Below are 16709 nucleotides of genomic sequence, written 5' to 3'. Positions count from 1 at the left end.
TTCGGAGTTGATCGCTCGCTAGCAGTTTTTAGCAGCCGTGCAAACACTATGCCGCCTCCCACTGGGAGTGTATTTTAACTTCGCAAAAGTGCGAACGTTTTTATCGCAGAGTGGCTGCAAAAAATGTTTGTGTAGTTTCAGAGTAGCTCAAAACCTACTCAGCGCTTGCAATCACTTCAGACTATTCAGTTCCGGATTTGACGTCACACACCCACCCAGCGTTCGCCCAGCCATGCCTGCGTTTCCCCTGGCATGCTTGCGTTTTTCCGAACACTCCTTGAAAACGGTCAGTTACCACCCAGAAACGCCCACTTCATGTGAATCATTCTGCGGCAAGCAGTGCGACTGAAATTCATCGCTAGACCCTGTGCAAAACTGCATCGTTCGTTGTGCCCGTATGTTGCGCGTGCGCATTGCGCTGCATACGCAAATGCAGCTAGCGATCAACTCGAAATGACCCCCCAATATGTAATAGCCTGCGATGTGCAGGCTGTTTGGGAAGACCAGCAAGTGTGCCCATATTTTTAAAGTGGCAATAATTTGCGAAGCAAAACCGACCAATGCACATTCGTGTAGAACACATAATGAGTAGCTCTTTAGTGCCGATAGTCGTGCGGCCATTCACATGAGTGTGCAGTGCTGGCAGTGCCCGTTTAGGCATAGCTCTTTTAACTTTGTTCAACTCTTCACAGTAAAAAGGTAACTTCAAAACTGTTGTTGTTGTTGTTCTTCAGAATAACACTTTAAAAGCCACTCGGATGTTCGCATACAACATCTCCTTTCAATTTCATCTAATGGCGTTTGGACACGAATTTGCCCAGACAACACCCGGTACTACAGCTAGTAATAATAATAAATTTATTTATATAGCGATCTTCCTCCAAATGGACTCATAGGGGGTCATTCCGAGTTGATCGTAGCTGTGCTAAATTTAGCACAGCTACGATCTTCTTCCCTGACATGCGGGGGGACGCCCAGCACAGGGCTAGCCCGCCCCGCATGTCAGTCCGCCCCCCCCCCCCCCCGCAGAAGTGCAACGGCATCGTACAGCGGCTATGCCTTTGCACTTCAAGAGTAGCTCCCGGCCAGCGCAGCTTTAGCGTGCTGGCCGGGAGCTATTCATCACTCCCCGGCCCGCAGCGGCTGCGTGATGTCACGCAGCCACTGTGGCCCGCCCTGTTCGGCCCGGCCATGATGATACATGAAAGGGGAAAATATGTGAGTGCTAATATATGTGCCTATATTACCTGTCGACTATGTGTGTCACTACCTGAAGATAGTAGAGATGAAGATAAGAAACATGCGTTATAAATGCATTCATATGATTATGTATGTGGTCGCCGATTGGAGTCTTGTTGATGTCTTGTCTGATGTCTTGTCTGGTTGTCGTATCTTTACTGTAGCTTTGCGGTAATTGGCAAGCAAAGCTTCTTCAAGTGTCCATAAAAAGAATTACAGTCTCTAAAAGCTCATTAGGTGTCTGTGACACAGTTCATCAGTGGTCTGTATAAAAGGTCATCGAATTCTTCTTCCAGGTGGATTTCTTGGTACCTCGGAGAAAATCAAAGGAGAAACGGGTGAAAGAAACGGACCGTGGAATCACATTTTATCACAACATTGTCTCGATTGACGGGTCATAAATTAAGCTAGTTGTTGTTACAATGCCCTCACTCCTCAGACTCATCACCTTCGTACTACGCTTGCAATTCATTAAAATCCGAACACATCTGAATACCAGACCAATCAGTATGATAACTCCCAGGATACACAAGAGGAATTTTCCTACATCCATGATAACGCCTTGAGCCCATTCTCCTAAACCTGAAAACCAATTTTGTGGGTTCAACAATGACACCCAGCCAGTCAATTCATTACCCACATCAGCGAGTGTAAGATTGTGCCTCCTTCGAAACTCCCACTTTAATTGCAATATATCGTCCATCTTTTGATCTATGACCTCTGTTGGGTCCTCAGTGCTGTTTGTGATATACGTACAACACTTCACACCATACTGAGTTGCTAGGGTGACACAACACCCGCCTGTTACCGCTGTGAGGTAATTGAGAACCATTCTATGCTGGACCAGCTCCGTTTTGTAGGCTTGCAGCTCTCTCCCAGTATACCTGAAGGTGTCATCATACATTTCGGTGATATTGTCTATAAGGTTCGCTAGCGCATTAATATACCTAAAATTTATAACTCCTCTGGCGGTACGGGTGATATCTATCGCGAGAAGGAATTGGATCCCGGTGGATTCGTGAATCAAATCAGAGGCCGCATGCTCTGTCCTATCTACAAGGTGTCTTTTAGCGATGTGTTCGTAGTGAGTGTGAGTGTAAGGAGCTTGAGCATTGCGGTGAATGTCTTTCATTTTGTTATGGGTAATGGTCATTACTTCAGGCAATACTTTTCCAACGTAACACAATCCCTCTGAGTTTGGGGCAAGCCACTTATACGCCTTCCTCCCACATATGAAATATGCATCATCAGGGAGGACATATGGGATAGAAAATGACATAACCATATTACAAACCTTCCATGAAAACAGTCCTATCCCTAACTCTTTCATTTGTCTAGTACACGTATCAGGCTGTATGACATGTGCACAGTATCCTGGTGATACTTCTCCAACTCGCATGGTCCTACTTCCTAGAGTGTACCTATACCGGAAATATTTTCCACTGTCGGCTATGTGGCGTATAAGTTCTGAGTCTATGGGCATTCTGTCGGCTCTATGTGAAAATGTCATGGTTTGGTTGTTCCATGACACTTCCCAATTTCCCGGCTTTCGGGGATTGGAAATGTTAAAACATATTAGGGACCTATCTACATGGTATTGGTGGAGCTTCAAACTAGGAGGACTAGAAATAGGAAATCTCTTGTCCACCGGTCTCCCACCCTTTAACTCAAGTACCTCATCTACCGTTAAAGGATATGGCACTAGTCCTGACTTTCTATGACCTTGAGGTACTTGTGAGCACACCCAACAGTCTGTCTGATTTAACATTTTACCCACCAGTGAGTGATAGTCACTCAATGGATGCCGGTCCATGTTAATATTAAAACTGGACTGACATTTCTTGATGCAACCGTCCTCAACTATATTTTCACAATTCCTACAGATGAAGTTCTCTTCAGCTAACAATCCTTCACAATGTCTATTAATGTCATGGCTACCAGATCGTTTTCTGATACTCGCCTTTGCTCGGTGATTGTGTTGTTCTTGGAATTCTACGAGTCCGTCCTTGTCATCAGAACCCATCCCAGATCCTTCCTTGGCCTCTCTGGTACTCTCACCAAAACAGACTGCTCTGGTCAACAACAGAGTCAACAGGAAAATCCGGAACACAGTCTCTTGGGGTAAGTCCATCTTACAGGAGGGAAAGGAGAAGAATGAGAAGGGGGGAGGAGGAAAGGAGGGAGATGGAAAGTGGAGAAAATAATAAAAGGGAAAAAGAAATCTGTCTCGACAACCGCCTCCGATCTTATTGTTTTCAGTGCTCAGGTGCCGTCTCAACCTTCCTGGAACAGACACTCTAGTGATACAATTTCCTCTACCGTCTGTTCTTTATCACGGGACCTCTCTGGGTCAGCGACCTTCTTACAGTGAGACGAATGGACCCAAGTCTCTCTCTCGGCAACCTTTAACGCTGTCGTGCTGGTCAGTAAGACTTGATATGGTCCTTCCCATCTGTCAATAAGGCAACCTGAGCGTACAAAGTTTCGAATCATTACATAATCCCCAGGTTCAATGTCATGACAATTACTGTCTGGCAGATCAGGAATCACTAGCTTTAGATTGTCGTTTTGATTCCTTAACTGCTTACTCATCTTAACCAGATACTTTACAGTTACTTCATTGTTACATTTCAAATCATCCTGGGGGTCAATCATTACATGGGGTTGTCGACCAAACAGAATCTCAAAGGGTGACAGGTTAAGAGGGGACCTGGGAGTGGTTCTGATGCTGTACAATACAAGTGGCAAAGCTTCCGGCCACAACAATCCTGTTTCAGCCATCACTTTGCTCAACTTGTTCTTAATAGTGCTGTTTACTCTTTCCACTTTCGCACTCGCCTGGGGGCGGTACGGAGTATGCAGCTTACTATTAATTCCCATTAATTTACACATTACCTGAAAGACTTCACCTGTAAAATGGGTACCCCTATCGCTTTCAATTATCCTAGGGATACCGTACCTGCACACAAATTCCTGCACAATTTTCTTGGCAGTAAACACAGCGGTATTTGTGGCAGCGGGGAATGCTTCTACCCAATTTGAAAATATGTCAATACAAACCAAGACATACTTAAGATTTCTACAGGGTGGCAATTGTATGAAATCAATCTGTATTACCTGGAAAGGACCATCTGTAGGAGGGATATGGGATGGCTCTGTTGGTATTGTCTTCCCGATATTCTTCCTCAAGCAGGTGAGACATGTCATCGCTCTTTTACCCGCATGGGAAGAAAATCCTGGCGCGCACCAGTAAGCTCTTACCAACTTACACATTCCTTCTTTGCCTAGATGAGTCAGCCCATGTGCCGCTTCCGCTAGACTTGGAAGGTATGCTCTGGGTGCCACTGGCTTACCCTGTCCATCTGTCCAGAGTCCTGAGGACTCCTGGCCATATCCTTTTGACCTCCAAACTGCCTTCTCCTGTGGTGAACACAAATTTTGCATTTCACACAATTTTTGTGTGTTTACAGTATTAAATACCATCAGTTGAGTGGTGTCTGTCTGTATGGGGGTACTGGCTGCTGATTTAGCAGCTTCGTCTGCTCGGCTGTTACCAAGTGACACTGGGTCTTGGCTGTACGTGTGGGCTTTACACTTGATAACGGCCACTCTGTCAGGTTCCTGTATTGCTGCTAAAAGTCTTTTGATGTGAGTTGCATGTGCCACGGGAGTGCCAGCTGCCGTCATGAAATTTCTAAGGCGCCATAGGGCCCCGAAATCATGAACTACTCCAAAGGCGTACCTAGAATCCGTGTAGATATTGGCTGACTTACCTTTAGCCAATTCACACGCTCTGGTTAGGGCGACAAGCTCAGCAACTTGTGCTGAGTGAGGTGGGCCCAGGGGTTCCGCTTCTATGGTACCTTTGTCATCTACAACTGCGTATCCAGTATACAAGTCTCCCGAGTCCGTCTGTCTGTGACAACTACCGTCAGTGTAGAAAGTAAAATCTACCCCTTCCAGTGGGTTGTCACTGATGTCAGGCCTTGCCGTGAAATTTTGGGTCAAATATTCCATACAATCATGTGTGTCAGTGTCTGTACCAAATCCTCCTTCGCCATCATTCTCATCACCCACCCTGTGTGCCTGTCCAGGCACACCTGGGAGATACGTTGCCGGATTTAGTGCACTGCATCTCCTTATGGTGATGTTTACAGGGGCCATTAGTGCTAATTCCCACCTTGTAAACCGTGCAGATGAGACGTGTCTGGTTTGGGCAGAATTTAATAAGGCTGACACTGCATGAGGTGTATGGATTGTCAGGTAGTGTCCTAGCACTACATCTTCGCTTTTACTCACTAGCAATGCTATCGCTGCAACACTTCGCAAGCATGTGGGGAGGGATCGCGCTACCGTGTCTAGCTGAGCGCTGTAGTAGGCTACCGGCCTGCTGGCATCACCGTGCTTCTGGGTTAAGACACCTGCCGCACATCCAGCATTTTCCGTACCGTATAGTTCGAAGGGTTTTCCATAATCTGGCATACCTAATGCTGGTGCCTGCGTTAGGCACTGCTTGAGTCTCTCAAATGCCAGTTCGTACTCATCTGTGTGCGAAATCCTATCTGGTTTGTTTGATGAGACCATCTCCTGCAAAGGTAAGGTAGTATGGAAAATCCTGGGATCCAGTTACGACAGTACCCACACATTCCTAGGAACGTGCGAATCTGTTGCTGAGTTTGTGGCAGGGTCATGTCGTGAATTGCCTGTACTCTATCAGTGGTGAGGTGTCTCAGTCCTTTTGTCAAACAATGCCCCAAATATTTTACCTTGGTCTGGCATAATTGCAACTTGTCCTTTGAAACCTTGTGTCCCGTATCAGAAAGATGAAACAGAAGCTGTTTTGTGTCTTTCAAGGACGATTCGAGTGAATCAGAACACAGCAGTAAGTTGTCTACATACTGTATTAATATTGATCCACTCTCAGGTTGAAAGGATTGTAAACAATCATGCAAAGCCTGTGAGAAAATACTTGGGCTGTCAATGAAACCTTGTGGTAAACGAGTCCAGGTGTACTGTACTCCTCTGTATGTGAATGCGAACAAGTATTGGCTGTCAGGGTGCAGAGGTACCGAGAAGAAGGCGGAGCAGAGGTCAATTACAGTGAAAAATTTCGCAGTGGGAGGGATTTGCATCAGTATGACAGCTGGATTTGGCACTACGGGGAATTGGCTCTCAACTATTTTGTTGATCCCCCAAAGATCCTGCACTAACCTGTAACCCCTCCCCCCACTCTTTTTTACAGGGAAGATGGGACTATTGGCAGTGCTGGATGTTCTAACCAGAATGCCCTGTTGTAGCAAGCGCTCTATTACTGGGTAAACTCCTAACTCCACCTCTGGCTTCAGAGGATACTGTGGGATTTTTGGAGCTATCCTACCATCTTTTACTTGAACTACTACAGGAGCTACATTTGCCATCAATCCAGTGTCTTGTCCATCCTTGGTCCAAAGTGATTCCGGTATCTGGGAAATCATTTCCTCTACCTTGGACGGACATCTATCTGTAACAGCAGTATGCGTCATTAACCTTTGTGGGGTGTCTAACATATCCTGCACTTCCTGAGCGTGATTCTCAGGTATATCTAAGAACACACCTTCAGGAGTACAATATATGACACATCCCATCTTGCACAGTGAATCTCTACCAAGTAGATTAGTCGGAGCCGATGCAGCCAGCAGAAAAGAATGCTTAGTCTGTAAAGGCCCTATCGTAATCTCTGCTGGTTTGCTTAATGGGTAGTATTGTACTACTCCTGTTACTCCCATGGCTGGAATTGTCTTACCAGTGGTCTTCATACCCACTGTTGAATTTAACACTGACTTGGCCGCCCCCGTATCTACAAGGAAAGGTAGAGATCTACCAGCTACATCAATTGTGACCTCGGGTTCACTTCCAAGGCTCGCAATTAATTTCACTGGCTGCAGACTACAGGTGTGGCCCCACCCCTATTGTTGATTGAGACCTTCTCGCAGCGCGTTGGTTGCTACGATATGTGAGGGAGGTAACTGGGAATTTTCAGAGATCTGCCAGTCTCTTTTTTGTGGTTACCTCCTAGTTTCCCCTGCGTGTGGCTCATCACTCCTCCTCTGCGGTCCCTGATCCCATCTACGTGTGCCATACTGTGTGTTATGCTCTGGTCTAGGGGGTTGATATACATTGTGTGAGTTTCTATTGGTGCAGTTTCGTGCAAAATGTCCTTCCCTGTTACAATTGTAACATTTTACCATATATGGCTTACCAACAGGGGTCTGAGATTTAAACTGAGGCGGCCTTGTTGTAAGGGCTTGGATACTTATGGCCATTAGCTTATCACCCTGTGACTCCCTGCATCTTGTGATGTTCCTGTCATGCCCGACAGCAGTCTCTCTTAAGGCGGCCACCGACATACCTCCCCAGTTAGGTTGAGTGGTTTGTACCCTAGTCCTTAATACTTCCTTTAAACCGTCCATCAATACGGACATCGCTACCTCTCTATGATGTACATTTGCCTCAATGTCCATGATCCCAGTATATCTAGCCATTTCCTCCAGTGCCCGGTGGAAATAATCAGAAGCAGCTTCCCCTTCCATTTGCTTAATGGAGAAAATTTTGTTCCATTTTACAACGGCTGGGAAATATACTCCTAACTGCAGATTGATCTGTTAACATTTTCCTGATTTTACTCGTCAGTTAGAGTTACCTCTGCATCTAACTTACAATCCGTAATGAATTTCACACGGTCAATACTAGAGGGCAGGCATGCCCGCAGTAGTGTCCGCCAATCTTTGTTGTTGGGTTCAGTGGAGTTACCTAGGTCTTTAATGAACCTTTGACATGCGGCTAGATCCTTTCTGGGATCGGGAAATTCAGACAAAATTGTTCTCAATTCTGCCCGGGACCAGGGACAGACAGTGCATTGCAATGTTCCTGATGGGAGTGACTCCATTTGCGTCGGTCTTCCCATTGGGGACCGCTATCACCCTAACAGGATTAAGATCAATTACATCACTCTGGTTTGATTCTACAATGTGTGGTGTAACAGTTTCAGCATATTGTACAGTGCCGTACTTACCTGTTGACACAACCTCACCTGTCCCTGCACTATGGGCCTTTGTTACCACTCTTACTGGTTGGGTCGTGCCCACTGGAGTATCGTGTATGGTGGCCGCTAGAGAGAGAGCTGATATCGTAGTGGGCTCATCTTCCTGGTCGTATTCCTGAGGGAAGTTTAAAATGGGATACAACTTGCATGGGTTAGCATTAGCATCAACATTCGCATTAACATTCATTTTACTCTTATCACTAATACATTTGTTAAGTGCACTCTTTTCGTATACCCGTATGCCATTCTCTGCAGCCACTTTTTCCCCTACTATATACGGTGGTGGTGCCGTTGCTATCAGATTTCTGCCAGGGTTTGAATTAGCTCTTTGAGCTAATTCCTGTTGTATTTCACTCTCCTGTTGCCATACCTGTAAACAATCATAATGCCTAATCCTCTGTTTTGCAGATTTTATTAGACCTATCCTTTTTCTTAGATTTTGCAATACCTCAGGATTCAAACTGCCCACCCTGGGGAACTGTTCTCCATCATCCTCAGTCATTCGTTCCCATTCTTTGCATAATACCTGTGTGTATGATCCGTATTTCTCACACATTATATACCGTGCTGACCCTTTGGGCCAACAAATACCAACGTGAGCCCTTGTTGGTCGTCCCTTACTTGAGCAACTGGCCCCCATTATTTGCAGATATTGCTGTCTCAGCAAATTCTTACAAAACAAACCAAGTTCCCAGAGATAAGGTGACGGTGAAAGTTCAACGAGTGCCTTCACTCACTCACGCCCCTATTGGCCAATACGAATTCCAGCAATGTGCCCACCACTGGTCGTACCCAATCTCGGGATCTTTTTATAACCTCTATTTACTGGGGCGTGTGGGAGTATGCTACCCTTCCCAGTAAATATTAGTTGTTGGAGATTTCCTGAGTGAACAGCGAAACTCCCTTAAAATAACAAAAACCTACACAAATCACGTTAAAATGTACAAATAGCGTCTATGATCCCACAGCAAATTTTAGTGGGTATTCAAGGTGAACTAACTAATGTACACAGTAGCGTGCGGTCCAGTCGCACTGAGTATAAGTACCTATTACTTATTCACCGTGCGACCAATGGAATCGGTTGTTTAGGCTGCGAAACCTTCAGCCGGAGCGTTATACTGAACGGGCCTATATGGGTACTACGCCAACCGCCGGGGCTGCGCTTTCTAACCTTTGCAGTCCTCTTGTCTGCGGATACTAATTGCTCCTTTACCTTATACAATGTTAACGTGAGCAAGCCAATCCCACGCCACCAAGTGTCCACTCACCTGGTGTGGTCTCTGACGGGATCCCGATTTCTGGGTTCACAAAAAGAATACCTTTATTTTCACACTCACTCCTGTTCACTCATATGCACTCTGATTTTTCTGTACAGAAATTACTTTCATTCAGGCAAACAGTTCAATCCCCGAGTTTTGCAATAGAAAAAGGTTCTCTTTAAACTAAAACTTTTGGAAACTGAACAAACTTGTGCTATTATCACGTGGCTACTATACTGCCCACACTAAAACAATGCTATCGTGTGATTTGAATTTAGTGGGCGTACCCGTACGCACGCTGCGTAATATACGCCACGTGTGTAGGCCTTTGCATTTGCGTACGTAATCTCGCACGTTGCCCGAGACCCGTATACAAAAGTCCAGATACGCTCACAGTAGCACAAATAACACGCTTCTATAAATGTAAACGATGTTCAACTATAATCGCTTACCGAACACCACACAGTATCTTCTATGCTGCGTGCGTGTTTTTACAATTACTCCCTTAAGTATTACTCTTTACTTTTTAAAATAGCAGCAAATTTTCTCAGCACGTTATCAATGCTAATGGCAAACAGAAAGGTAGATAGGTGAAAATACACAGATACAATACAATTCTAAATTAATCTAATAATCAATGCTTCCAATAGTATGATAGCCATCTTGCAGAGCATACATTGATGTAAACACACACATAATTATAATATTATATCTATGTACCATCCACTGGTTTCCTGAGACTCATTTACTCAGTGCTTCTAATTTGCATATGAATATGCTTTTGACTGTCTGTGAAGGTGATTTTTTCACTGCTAGGAAAAAAAACCAGTTACACAGGTTAATTTGCATTTCAATGGCCCATCTCACAAGCAGAGTTCAACAGAATCTTGAAGGTAAAGAAGAGAGAAAAAGAAAAAAAACAACAACTTTGTTTTATCTCTGTGTGTCGTTCTTACATCAAATATTCATTTTACTATTAGCTTTCATTAAGCCCCATCTGAAATATTTATAATTGATTATGACATGGGTTAAATAAATGCATTGGAAACTCATAAATGGTGATTTCTTTTTGACAAAGGACGGCTGATTATTCCTGAGTAGACTGAAAATCAGCTATTTTGAAAAAAAATGACTTTCCCCAAAATGGCCGCTGCTCCTCCCCTTTCCACATCCATGAGGGTTACACAAAATGGAGGACAGACCATGCAGCTTCTTTTGTCACAAAAAAAATCACCATGCAAGCCCCTGAAGTTATTTTAGGCCTGGGTTAAAACACTATCAAGCTATGCAAACTTTAAAAAAAATACTTTTAAACCTACTTAAACAGATAAGCAATCCAATCTGAATCAAACACAATATGACTCATTTGAACCTTGTTTTGCAACAATATGATCAGATATGCAGAGTACAGGTGTGTGCGTGTGTTACGTGTCTTGCGTGCGCAGTTGGCACCAAACAGAAATTAAACAGATTAAAAAACAAAAACAAAGCTTTACGTTCTTACCTTCTGGAACCGGTTTCCACCAGCATCCCTGCAAACCAAGCGAAGCAGACGCTTATCTGATCAGCACTACCGTATCCCCAACCACAAACACGGATACAAGGGATACTACCTTTCCGCCCTTTGCTGACGGATAAAGTCTGCCTGGTTTCGCCTGACTGTGGATGTGAGGTGAACTGGACGAGCCGCCAATTGATAAAGTCAAATATTTACCTTTTAACATAAGCTATATACTAATACCGTGGAGCCGTAATGGCCGCTAAACCATGTGCACATGCTACGCACTTTGTGCGCTATTTGCGAACAAAGACTTCGCACGTGGTACGCAAGTAACGTACACACGCTGCGCTGGGTGTACGGAATACACACAGCGAGCGCACACACAGTCAATAACCTTTTAAACCTTAAACACAGAATATGCTTATACTGTAAACCTTAGTACTGAGATACTGCAATGATGTAACACTGGTTAACCTTGTAATTAAGCAAGCTGTTTGAGCGATTGAGATGCTCAGAAACCCTTAGTAATAAATGGTGAAATACACAAAACTTGGTAAGGTTCCAACACCTTCTTAGAAGATTTTAGTATGTAAAAGGGGAAAACAGTTACAGCTTATACACTACAAACCTAACATTAATATCTAAACAGAATAACATGAAACAAATATAAACAATAGCGAACGATCGCAAACACAGGTACACAGAGAGAATGAATGGCATACACAAAAGGGTAACAAAGTGGCTACAGAGAACATACCATACGTGGGAATACTCGCATGCGCAACCCGGATCCAGACCTCCGATATCAAGCAGATAATCGTTGATGAGAGAGAGTGAGTGCCTGGCCCAGCAATGGTGGTCCTTATATTTACAGCATACATTCACAATACAATGGTCCCTACAATCTCATTGTTCATTGGACACAGGAATGTGTCTCCACATTATAGTAAAGGTCATAGGTGGGTTTAAACAGGTGGGCTGTGTCCTTCTCCAGCTGCCCAGGTGGGAGGTATCCTCTGGATTCCCCCCGCATGTGTAATAAACTGCAAATACATTTAATGCTCCAAACATAATTTTGTGCGTAACTATACGCAGCAGCGAACAATCTCTTCCTAACCAACACTGAAATGTTACTATTAAAATACTCTACAGCTGGATACTAAACACCACCTTTCAACCTTTGTCTGACCCTTCATATCATGCAAAGAGGAATCCCCATGTCCACAAACCATTTAAACTAAGCATTTTTACTGACATTGTTAAGGGAAATATTATCTACAAAACACACTATATAGGTTAAATATGATATAAACGAGTCGCCCGCTACAAGCTCACAAACCCTACCGTAAATGCGCATACCACGCGCCAAAGTGCACGGCCGTAGAAGCTTCATTACGCTAAGTGTGAATATGCGCAGCGGGCATGTGCATGGGGTTAGTACAAGGCATGTGAATCATGATATTTTTCGACTTGGACAGGCGCATGCGCAGCAGGGTCCCGTTCGCTCTGCTGTGTTAAAACGCAGCAAGCAAACGGGTCAGAATGACCCCCAAAGTGCTTACTATAAGTCATACTTGCCTACCTGACCCTCTCCATGAGGGAGAAAATGCTCTGTTCCTGGACTTTCCTGGTAATGTATGATTGCCATCACCTGTGGTGAATGAAAGGATTGCCCCTATATTCTTTAACCCTCGATGTGATGGCCTCTCAGACGTCTGTGAGTGTAAACCTTTAGCCACAAGTTACATGCACAACACAAGCAGTAAAGATTCACACTGTTTATTGTTCGTTTAACAAAAGTATATAAAAGAAAGGATTTAGGGCGTGTATATCCCAAGTCAATAACTAATTGGACAGAACACAAAAAGGGGCTAACATAACATGATTGGCTAGGAACTGCCGCAGTGGAAGGATATGCATATATGGGCAAGTTTGTATTTCAAATAGGGAGGTTGTTCACACGGTATAAAAAAGATAAGAGACAAGGACAGTAGCAAGGAATGTGCTGGAACATTAAGTTCTATAACACAAGCAATTCTATGACATTGAAGCAGAGACGAGCTTTAACCCTTTCAATCCCCTCTTAGAATCATTATTGTTATACTATATGATTCTTGCAAAGCTTACGTCTTTCTGCACACCAATGGCGCAATTTTTAGCCTGAGCGGGAGTTGCAGTAATTGTTGGGCATTTTAAGAAGGGTTAATCGTTGAGTTAATGATGTTCCGTGTTCATCCTTTTCATCTAAGGCTTCAGCGGGCTTATAGCCCCATGGGGTACCTGTGTTCCAGGCAGCCGCGGACCATGAGCTGCAATCATTTCCCCAGTTATGGCCTGTAACGCAAATATAGGGTACCTCGGGGCTTAGGTTGTCTGTGGTGTCAGCGCGGATCTGGTAGTCAACAGACTTTTGGACAGCAGCTAGTTGGGGGAATTGGAAATAATCTAGTATGTAGGTTGCGGTGTATGTGGTGGAAGAGTTATACCATAGTGTCAGTTTCCCTTATTCTGAGTTATATCAACCTCAGTCATTGAGAGGGGAAAATGGGCCAGTAGGGCTATCAAGATAGTCCCCAGGGTAAAGATAGGGGGCATTTTCTTCATCGTTTTCTGTTCTTCTGTCTTCGCTAGGTGGGAGGTCAGGGCTGTCTGCCCCGGTTCGTACCTCACTGGAATCACTTGCTTCCCTCTCTAGGTCTGGTCTAGGAACCTTTTTTACTCGGGATGCATGGATCCAGGTAGGACTTTCCTCTGTCAGGACTGCTGTTCGGGTAACTGCTACGACCTCTGTCTCTGGACCATAGGTGAAGTCTCCTGGGCTCTTGCTGCGGGGGAGGATCTTCACCACTACTCTGTCTCCGACCTTAAAAGGGTGTGTAGGTTCCTGTGGATTCAAAGGGTTTTTACAAACAACCTCATGTTCAATTTCATCAAGTTTGGTTATGAGGGCCCTGACATACTCTTCCCTTATAAGTTCTAGATCTCCTTCCTGTACCTGACATACTCTTCTCTGATGAGTTCTAGATCTCCTTCCTGTATTACTAGTGGTTTCTTAGCCCAGGGTGTAGGAAAAGGCCTGCCCATTAGTATTTCAAATGGGGAGTAACCCAGAGTTTTTTTGTGGGGTCATTCTGATTTCTGCTAGGATAATGGGAAGGACCTGCTTCCACTTGTGGAAGGTACCTCCTGTGGCCTTCCTTAGTTTGTCTTTGAGGGTCCTATTCATTCTTCCTACGACCCCTGAACTCTGCAGGTGGTACGGGATGTGAAACTTCCACTCCACCTGCAGAGCTTTTACTAAGGCCTGTGTGATTTTGGCTGTAAAGGCTGAGCCTTTATCACTATTTATTTGCAGGGGGCACCCCCATCTAGGGATGATTTTCTGTGTTAGGATTCTTGCTACTGTCTTGGCATCCTCTGACTTAGTTAGGAATACTTCTGGCCAGCGGGAGAACATATCTACAATGACCAGGGCATATTCTTGTTTACCTGTACCAGGGATATGGGTAAAATCAATTTGTAAGTGTGTAAAAGGGGTGGTGGGGTATTCAAGATGCTGGTGTTTAGCTTTATTAGGGTTGTTAGGGTTGTTCCTGAGGCAAGTGATGCATCTGCTAACATACTGGTCCACAAGTGATTTGGCATTAGTAACATAAAAATCATTGGTTAGTAGGAGGAGTGTTGTGGCTTCACCACGGTGACCAACACCACGGCAATGGGCAACGAGCAAAGGGGCACTGGACTGGGGTATACAGGGTTTCCCCTCTTTGCAGATTAATCCTGATTTAGGATTTTTTCTGCAGAATTGGGTAAGTCCAGTCGGAGAGATCAGTATTAGTCGCAGCAGCTTGAAGTTGAGTGAGCAGATGGACGCTGTCAAGGGAGGGACATGCTCTAGTGAGTGCAATGAGTTCTGCAGCTTGCGCGGACTGATAAGGTATTGGCAGGGTTTCCAACACAGTGTCAGGGAGGGTGACAATGGCATAGCCAGCCTGGTATGTATTGTCATTGGGCCTACTACAGGAGCCGTCAACAAAAACAATGTCTGCGCCTGGTATGGGAACGGGAGACATGTCAAGTCTGGGAGAAGTTTCAGCTTCAATGGAAGCAGCACAGTCATGTAGGTCGGGTGGTTCATCCTCGGGACCTTTCAAGCCTAAAAGGGCATTGAGAATGGGTGCAGGGCCAGAAGAACTAGCAGTGTACTTGATGGTAAGGGTAGGGTTACTCAAAAGGAGTACTTCATATCCACTAAGGCGTTGTGCTAACATGTGCTGTGTGTGTAAGCCTTTAAGTATTGCCAGGACATCATGTGTGGTGTGGAGTACTGTGATGTGGCCTAAAGTGAGGGTAGTGGCCATTTCTGCAACCATTGCACAGGCTGCCAAAGCCCTGAGGCAGGCAGGCATACCTTGCACAGACACTGGCATGACTTTGAAAAAAAAATGCCACGGGGCGCAACTTCCCTCCATGAAACTGTGTGAGCACCCCCGCCATGGTTTTACAATTGTCCCTTGCATATAGATGGAAAGGTAGTACATAATTGGGGAGGCCAAGTGCCGGACTTTTCATCAACATACATTTTAAACTTTCATATGCAGTTAACATTTCTTGTGACCATTGTACAGTTTTAGGTTTGTCCTTCAGTGTGGCTTGTCTCAAAATGTTATCATAATAAGAGCAATCAGAAATCCACTGTCTGCAGTAATTTACCATACCCAGGAAGGACAGTAGTTCCTTCTGGGTAGTTGGGGTGACCAGGCCCAATACAGACTGTATGCGTTGTGGACTGATTTTCCTCTCTCCCTGAGTGAGCACAAAACCTAAGTAATCAACATGCTTTTTACACCATTGCATTTTTGTTTTGGACACCTTGTGTCCACATTCACAAAGCCAGTTTAGTAATGAAACACCATCCTCTCGGCAGGCCTCCTCAGTTTGACTACAGAGCAGCAGATCATCTGCATACTGTAGCAGGACTGAACCATGGTGAGGTTGCCAGGGCCCCAATGTGGCCTGGAGACAACAGGTGCGTCAATAATCTGCACCAGGTAAGTTGTTTACCCTCAAAAGAAAAGGCAAAAAGTAATTGTGTCTGTGAATCTACAGGTATGCTGAAAAAGGCATTCTTCAAATCAATTACAGAGAAGAACGCAGCATCTGCAGGGATTGCAGAAATGAGTGAGTTTACATCTGGAACAATTGGTGCAATTGGGACAATTAACTGATTGATCGCTCTGAGATCCTGTACAAATCTTATACTGCCATCAGCTTTGGCAACAGGGTTCACAGGAGTACAGTATGGTGATACAATATGTCTGAGAATACCCTGTTGTAAGAATTGCTGTATCATGGGGCGGAGACCTTCTATCTTTTCTGGTGAGAGGGGATACTGCATAGGTCAGAACACAAAACACTGGTTGTTGCACCGCTGTCCACTAAAAAGGGAATTTTACTTCCATTTATAATAAGTGGCAGCAGAGGTGAATCTTTACTATGACGGGAGAGTTGAATAAAGGCTGGGATACCCTCCTCCGGGCCCCGTCAGTGCGCGGGGTCTTTGGAATCTTCCCTGACTGCGGGGTTGGTTCTGTCTGTCAGTGAAACACCTTTCTTATCAATTAACTAG

This window comes from Pseudophryne corroboree, chromosome 5, assembly GCF_028390025.1.
Source record: "Pseudophryne corroboree isolate aPseCor3 chromosome 5, aPseCor3.hap2, whole genome shotgun sequence".
In the NCBI taxonomy this organism is placed as follows: Eukaryota; Metazoa; Chordata; class Amphibia; order Anura; family Myobatrachidae; genus Pseudophryne; species Pseudophryne corroboree.
This window is presented reverse-complemented; position numbering follows the sequence as displayed.